The following is an 8,318-nucleotide window of genomic DNA, read 5'->3' on the forward strand; positions in this document are numbered from 1 at the left end:
TGATTATTTAATTATATTTAATAGCAACTAGTAAGCTGCATTTACACATTAAATGCAAAAACACTTAAAAACTTTAAAGAATGGTAATATAACTTGACCATAGTTTTTAGTTACACAAATGTTTTAAAATGTAACATGAAAGTTTTTCAAAGTAAGATGTACAAATGTTTTAAAATGTGACATGAAAGTTTTTCAAAGTAAGATGTACAAGTATTTTAAAATGTAACATGAAAGTTTTTCAAAGTAAGATGTAGAAATGTTTTAAAATGTAACATTAAAGTTTTTCAAAGTAAGATGTACAACTGTTTTAAGACATTACATAAAAGTTTTTCAAAGTAAGATGTACAGATGTTTTAAGATGTAAGATGTTTGGGTGTTTTACAAAAACATTTTGTTATGTGTTTGCAGCCCAAACGTATTTTTAAAATGTACAAAGTTTTATGCATTCATTTTGTGAATTAGTTTTGAAATCTAATATGAACATGGCTTTTATTTTACAAAAGCAAAGTTGTAAAAATTTTGTAGGGTTTTTATCAAAGGAGATTTTGTTAATGTAACATAAAGTTTTTTTATTTTCAAAGTTGCACAAGTGTTTCAAAATGTATCATGTATACGTGTGTTGTATTTTTCAAGCTTGTACAAAAATGTTTATGCACATTTATCAAATGAGTTTTTAAAATGTACCATGACCGGGTGTTTTATTATTCAAAATAAAAGTTGTACATATGTTTTGTTATATGTATGCACCACGGTTGTGTTTTTAAAATGTACTAATTTTGTGAGGTGGTGGGAATAAAGCATATTTAAAGGGGTACCTCTCATGGAATCTACCAATCTTTACCAGCTGATGAACCCTGAGCCACACGGGGACTGGGGGTTTTAACCGTGAGACTCGACACCTAGGCATTAGATCCTTATGTCAACAATGGTCCCCATGCATGTACCCAGTGTAGGGTCAGGTCCAGAGAAAGCTGTAACTACGAGTGCACCTGGTTAACAGCATTTAATTTATAACAGTACGAGCTAGAAAAATGCATTTAGCAGTCGCATTAAAACACGTTAAAGACTTTAAAGAATAAAGCCTTAGTTATTTTTTAATAAAGATGGCTTTTCAGTAAATGTTGACTTTCCTACAAGGTGACCCCCGAGGCCTATGCTTATAGCATCCGGGTGCCTGATTTGAGATGCTTACTGAGGATGCCATGTTAACACCGGTAACTGAGCTGCACCATGTGTCACACTTAATGAAACTTAGTCCTAATTCAACAGAACCAGTCGTCATCCACTTTGCAGTGAGATTTCTGAGCGAAAAGTGAGCAAAGTTTCATTTTCTTACTTTACCACCTATCGGTTAGTAAGGGAAATGGAGACGGTAATATGTCGGACACGTCAATGGCACTGAGCACGAGGGAGTGTGCGGTGTGGCGCGAGCTGCTAGCTGATGTAACGCTGCGAACAGTGGGGCTCTTACGTTTTTAAGATGCGGCTAACTATCCCCGAGACACTTTAGCCAGGTTCGTGTATATTTGCTCTTAATGCTGCTGTCAATGCCAGGAGGGAGCTGGCTAGCAATAACATCTTTAGCTGGTCTTAAAGCTTGCTGTATTTTTCATTCAGTACATACACGGTTTAGAAGAAAACCTAATCGACATTTAAATAAATAAAAAATAAACGTACAAAACTATTGAAATCCACCAGAAGCATGTGCATATTTTTCTGGTTTGCATGTTATGTGTGGTTGTCTAAGCACCGTCGGGCCTAGTGTTTGATAGGTGATGGAGAAGCATACGGTCGTAAACTGCATGCGCTTATGCCAACAGGTGTTTAACATACAAACATAGACGCTTTCTTTAACGTGAAACATTTAAAGGCTCATTCTGTTTTGTCGACATTCTTAATTTTATTCAAGTAGCCTCTAATCACCTTACACTTGTTCTATTTTACTGTAGAGTATTTTAAAACAATGTCACTGTAATGTCACCACATGTCAAAGCTAACAAGGTAACATGATTGTATCAGCGGAACAAAAAGCCGTCGCCTGGATATGTATAGACAGATCATGTATTGCTCAGCAAATCGACCGCATTATGAAATCTATTTGTATCTAGACAAATATATTGGGAATGAAGTGTCGCGTTTTAAGAGGCAGACATTGAGGCCGAATTTAAGTTGGTCACAAATGTATTTTTCTTCTGCAGCTAGAAGCGGCGTCTGAGCCTGATTTTAACTGGCATGTCGGTGTGGGATTCTTATAGTAGAAGTTATGTGAATTGCGGTACTCTGAAATTAAGTGATATGTGTATTAGAATCGTGAAGTGTCATCTTCCTTTTGTTTTAGCTTCCCCCTAGGCATTTTTATGAACTGTATTGCAATATCAGACACTGTGTCATGAATTTCTGAAGGCATGTTATATATGACCGTTCCTTGGATACGTCTCTTGTACAGTAGTTACAGTTTGTCAGGACAAGACTGTTTGCCTAATGTGACATGGTGAACAAGTCCTGTGATTAAAGCATGTCTGCTGCTTAAAACATTGTGTTGTATGATGAAGGTTTCTTGCCGGTACATGTTGAATTACATTAGAATATTCAAGTATTATTTTTTAAATCATTTAATGAAATAGGTATTTATCTCATTATTGATGATGCCTGTGGTCCACCTGTATGACAAGTAACCTGTCCCGGACAGAGGTTTCTTCAAGGCCTGTTGTAGGAACCCCATGGTGTAGCATTATGAGAAAGTATACAGGGAGTAGTACAAATGAGCAGTCGCCCTGCCCCTCTTTTACTCATTTTGGATGCTTAAATTACTAAATTGTGTCTTTAATGCTATTCTGTATGATTCTATGGTCTGAGTGAGTCTCCAGTACTACATGAATGGTAAACTTAAAAACTCTACTTCTCTTAGCTTAATAATATTTTCTTTCTTGAGTTGAATTAGTTTGTGTCTAATTTTCATTTTATTGATTTTCTGCACACTTGGATTATTTATTTGCCCCCCTTGTCTTAAAGGCTAGAGGGGGTCTGTGCTTGTGACCTGGCAATTATTTTCGGTGTTTGTCACTAAACTTGCAATATAAAATTTGAAGACAGGTCTGTGACCTGTGCTTGCAACAAAAAACGTCTAAGTGGTAGTAGGCAAAGCACAGCACTGCCTATACTTTCTGAAAAGGCTAATCTTTTATGGCACAGACAGGAAAAGGTGATGATCCACTAGCAGCTCCAAGACGAAAATGGGGTTTATTAAAGAAAAACAGAGCACCCTGGGGTAAAATACTAAACAAAAAGGCCGTGAGGGGTCCGAAACTAGCTGGGAGAAATAAGATTGAACTAAAGAAATCATTAAGTAACACAACTAAGGAACTAGGCTAAACAGAGAGCAGGACTAAAAAACCAAGCACACAGTTCACAACTAACACTGACCACAGACAGACGGACGGACAAACGAATGCATGTGCCACACACACACACACACACACACACACACACACACACACACACACACACACACACACACACACACACACACACACACACACACACACACACACACACAGCAAAACCCCAAGCATGCGCTTGTCCGTCCGTCTGTCTGTGGTCAGTGTTAGTTGTGAACTGTGTGCTTGGTTTTTTAGTCCTGCTCTCTGTTTAGCCTAGTTCCTTAGTTGTGTTACTTAATGATTTCTTTAGTTCAATCTTATTTCTCCCAGCTAGTTTCGGACCCCTCACGGCCTTTTTGTTTAGTATTTTACCCCAGGGTGCTCTGTTTTTCTTTAATAAACCCCATTTTCGTCTTGGAGCTGCTAGTGGATCATCACCTTTTCCTGTCTGTGCCATAAAAGATTAGCCTTTTCAGAAAGTATAGGCAGTGCTGTGCTTTGCCTACTACCACTTAGACGTTTTTTGTTGCAAGCACAGGTCACAGACCTGTCTTCAAATTTTATATTGCAAGTTTAGTGACAAACACCGAAAATAATTGCCAGGTCACAAGCACAGACCCCCTCTAGCCTTTAAGACAAGGGGGGCAAATAAATAATCCAAGTGTGCAGAAAATCAATAAAATGAAAATTAGACACAAACTAATTCAACTCAAGAAAGAAAATATTATTAAGCTAAGAGAAGTAGAGTTTTTAAGTTTACCATTCATGTAGTACTGGAGACTCACTCAGACCATAGAATCATACAGAATAGCATTAAAGACACAATTTAGTAATTTAAGCATCCAAAATGAGTAAAAGAGGGGCAGGGCGACTGCTCATTTGTACTACTCCCTGTATACTTTCTCATAATGCTACACCATGGGGTTCCTACAACAGGCCTTGAAGAAACCTCTGTCCGGGACAGGTTACTTGTCATACAGGTGGACCACAGGCATCATCAATAATGAGATAAATACCTATTTCATTAAATGATTTAAAAAATAATACTTGAATATTCTAATGTAATTCAACATGTACCGGCAAGAAACCTTCATCATACAACACAATGTTTTAAGCAGCAGACATGCTTTAATCACAGGACTTGTTCACCATGTCACATTAGGCAAACAGTCTTGTCCTGACAAACTGTAACTACTGTACAAGAGACGTATCCAAGGAACGGTCATATATAACATGCCTTCAGAAATTCATGACACAGTGTCTGATATTGCAATACAGTTCATAAAAATGCCTAGGGGGAAGCTAAAACAAAAGGAAGATGACACTTCACGATTCTAATACACATATCACTTAATTTCAGAGTACCGCAATTCACATAACTTCTACTATAAGAATCCCACACCGACATGCCAGTTAAAATCAGGCTCAGACGCCGCTTCTAGCTGCAGAAGAAAAATACATTTGTGACCAACTTAAATTCGGCCTCAATGTCTGCCTCTTAAAACGCGACACTTCATTCCCAATATATTTGTCTAGATACAAATAGATTTCATAATGCGGTCGATTTGCTGAGCAATACATGATCTGTCTATACATATCCAGGCGACGGCTTTTTGTTCCGCTGATACAATCATGTTACCTTGTTAGCTTTGACATGTGGTGACATTACAGTGACATTGTTTTAAAATACTCTACAGTAAAATAGAACAAGTGTAAGGTGATTAGAGGCTACTTGAATAAAATTAAGAATGTCGACAAAACAGAATGAGCCTTTAAATGTTTCACGTTAAAGAAAGCGTCTATGTTTGTATGTTAAACACCTGTTGGCATAAGCGCATGCAGTTTACGACCGTATGCTTCTCCATCACCTATCAAACACTAGGCCCGACGGTGCTTAGACAACCACACATAACATGCAAACCAGAAAAATATGCACATGCTTCTGGTGGATTTCAATAGTTTTGTACGTTTATTTTTTATTTATTTAAATGTCGATTAGGTTTTCTTCTAAACCGTGTATGTACTGAATGAAAAATACAGCAAGCTTTAAGACCAGCTAAAGATGTTATTGCTAGCCAGCTCCCTCCTGGCATTGACAGCAGCATTAAGAGCAAATATACACGAACCTGGCTAAAGTGTCTCGGGGATAGTTAGCCGCATCTTAAAAACGTAAGAGCCCCACTGTTCGCAGCGTTACATCAGCTAGCAGCTCGCGCCACACCGCACACTCCCTCGTGCTCAGTGCCATTGACGTGTCCGACATATTACCGTCTCCATTTCCCTTACTAACCGATAGGTGGTAAAGTAAGAAAATGAAACTTTGCTCACTTTTCGCTCAGAAATCTCACTGCAAAGTGGATGACGACTGGTTCTGTTGAATTAGGACTAAGTTTCATTAAGTGTGACACATGGTGCAGCTCAGTTACCGGTGTTAACATGGCATCCTCAGTAAGCATCTCAAATCAGGCACCCGGATGCTATAAGCATAGGCCTCGGGGGTCACCTTGTAGGAAAGTCAACATTTACTGAAAAGCCATCTTTATTAAAAAATAACTAAGGCTTTATTCTTTAAAGTCTTTAACGTGTTTTAATGCGACTGCTAAATGCATTTTTCTAGCTCGTACTGTTATAAATTAAATGCTGTTAACCAGGTGCACTCGTAGTTACAGCTTTCTCTGGACCTGACCCTACACTGGGTACATGCATGGGGACCATTGTTGACATAAGGATCTAATGCCTAGGTGTCGAGTCTCACGGTTAAAACCCCCAGTCCCCGTGTGGCTCAGGGTTCATCAGCTGGTAAAGATTGGTAGATTCCATGAGAGGTACCCCTTTAAATATGCTTTATTCCCACCACCTCACAAAATTAGTACATTTTAAAAACACAACCGTGGTGCATACATATAACAAAACATATGTACAACTTTTATTTTGAATAATAAAACACCCGGTCATGGTACATTTTAAAAACTCATTTGATAAATGTGCATAAACATTTTTGTACAAGCTTGAAAAATACAACACACGTATACATGATACATTTTGAAACACTTGTGCAACTTTGAAAATAAAAAAACTTTATGTTACATTAACAAAATCTCCTTTGATAAAAACCCTACAAAATTTTTACAACTTTGCTTTTGTAAAATAAAAGCCATGTTCATATTAGATTTCAAAACTAATTCACAAAATGAATGCATAAAACTTTGTACATTTTAAAAATACGTTTGGGCTGCAAACACATAACAAAATGTTTTTGTAAAACACCCAAACATCTTACATCTTAAAACATCTGTACATCTTACTTTGAAAAACTTTTATGTAATGTCTTAAAACAGTTGTACATCTTACTTTGAAAAACTTTAATGTTACATTTTAAAACATTTCTACATCTTACTTTGAAAAACTTTCATGTTACATTTTAAAATACTTGTACATCTTACTTTGAAAAACTTTCATGTCACATTTTAAAACATTTGTACATCTTACTTTGAAAAACTTTCATGTTACATTTTAAAACATTTGTGTAACTAAAAACTATGGTCAAGTTATATTACCATTCTTTAAAGTTTTTAAGTGTTTTTGCATTTAATGTGTAAATGCAGCTTACTAGTTGCTATTAAATATAATTAAATAATCATGTACACCTTCTTTAAAATAACAAGACTATATCCTAAATTCTTACACCCTTGCCTGATTCCACAGTTCCTACCCCCCACTTATGTGTCCCCCATCCCCCCCTTCCATGACTTGTGAGATAAGGAAAAGCACATTTCCCAACCTTTGGTTGTGCGCTTGTGCGCATGCTTGGGGTTTTGCTGTGTGTGTGTGTGTGTGTGTGTGTGTGTGTGTGTGTGTGTGTGTGTGTGTCTATGCGTGTGTGTGTGTAGGTTGTTCATCTTGCGTCCAAAGTTAAGGTTATATTTTATACTACTTTAAAATAACACATTTTTGTTTGACTGTTTTACAAACACATCTAAAGTTTTTATACATGTAAACATTAACAAAAGCTGTTAATGTCTTTTCTTTAAAATTTACAAGTCTATTTTGTGTGGTTTTTCACAATAAGACTCATGAACGACTAAGTTAGCGGTCCTATACTTTCACAGACCTAAAGTTAAACTCTAAAGCCCCTGACCACCAGTGTGTGTGTGTGTGTGTGTGTGTGTTTGTGCACATGAGCATGAATATACATTTACTGAAAAAACATATTTATTAAAATAACTAAGGCTTTATTATGTCAATTTTTTTTTTTAAATAATTCCAGCAGATAAATGGGGTCGTTATAGTCAATCTGTAGTCTCCCTGCATAGTGGATGACTGCTGACACTGTTGAATTTGAACTATGTTTCATAACTATCAAACAATATGCAGCTCCGTTACCGTTGTCAACTTAGCATTGTACTCCAGCAAGCATCTCAGATCAAGCTTGTAGATTATATAAGCTGGGGCCGTGGGTACCTTGTAGGATGTCTTTATTAAAATAACTAAGACCTTATTCTTTAAAGTTTTTTTTTATGTGTATTTGCAGCATGGTGCTAAATGCAGCTTACTGGTTCCTATTAAATGTAATTAAATAATCATGTACACCTTCTTTAAAATAACAAGACTATATCCTAAATTCTTGCACCCCTGCCTGATTCCACAGTTCCTACCCTACACTTATGTGGCCCCCCTCCCACCCTTCCATGACTTGTGAGATAAGAAAAGCAGACTTCTGCCTGCCTGGTCGGTCATTTCTAGCTGCTATTTAGGTTCTTCCTCAAATCCTGTTGCGTAAATGACTTATATCCCACTCATATTAATTTAAAATTTCGCTATAAGAAAACAATCCTTATACATTTTAATAAAAAACGTGAACTATATATGTTTGGTGTTTTTTGATTGAGCAAACTCTCGTGTTTTTGTGTGCGTGTCCGATACAACTGTAGTTTGTAT

Source organism: Brienomyrus brachyistius, unplaced genomic scaffold, assembly GCF_023856365.1.
Source record: "Brienomyrus brachyistius isolate T26 unplaced genomic scaffold, BBRACH_0.4 scaffold259, whole genome shotgun sequence".
NCBI lineage: Eukaryota > Metazoa > Chordata > Actinopteri > Osteoglossiformes > Mormyridae > Brienomyrus > Brienomyrus brachyistius.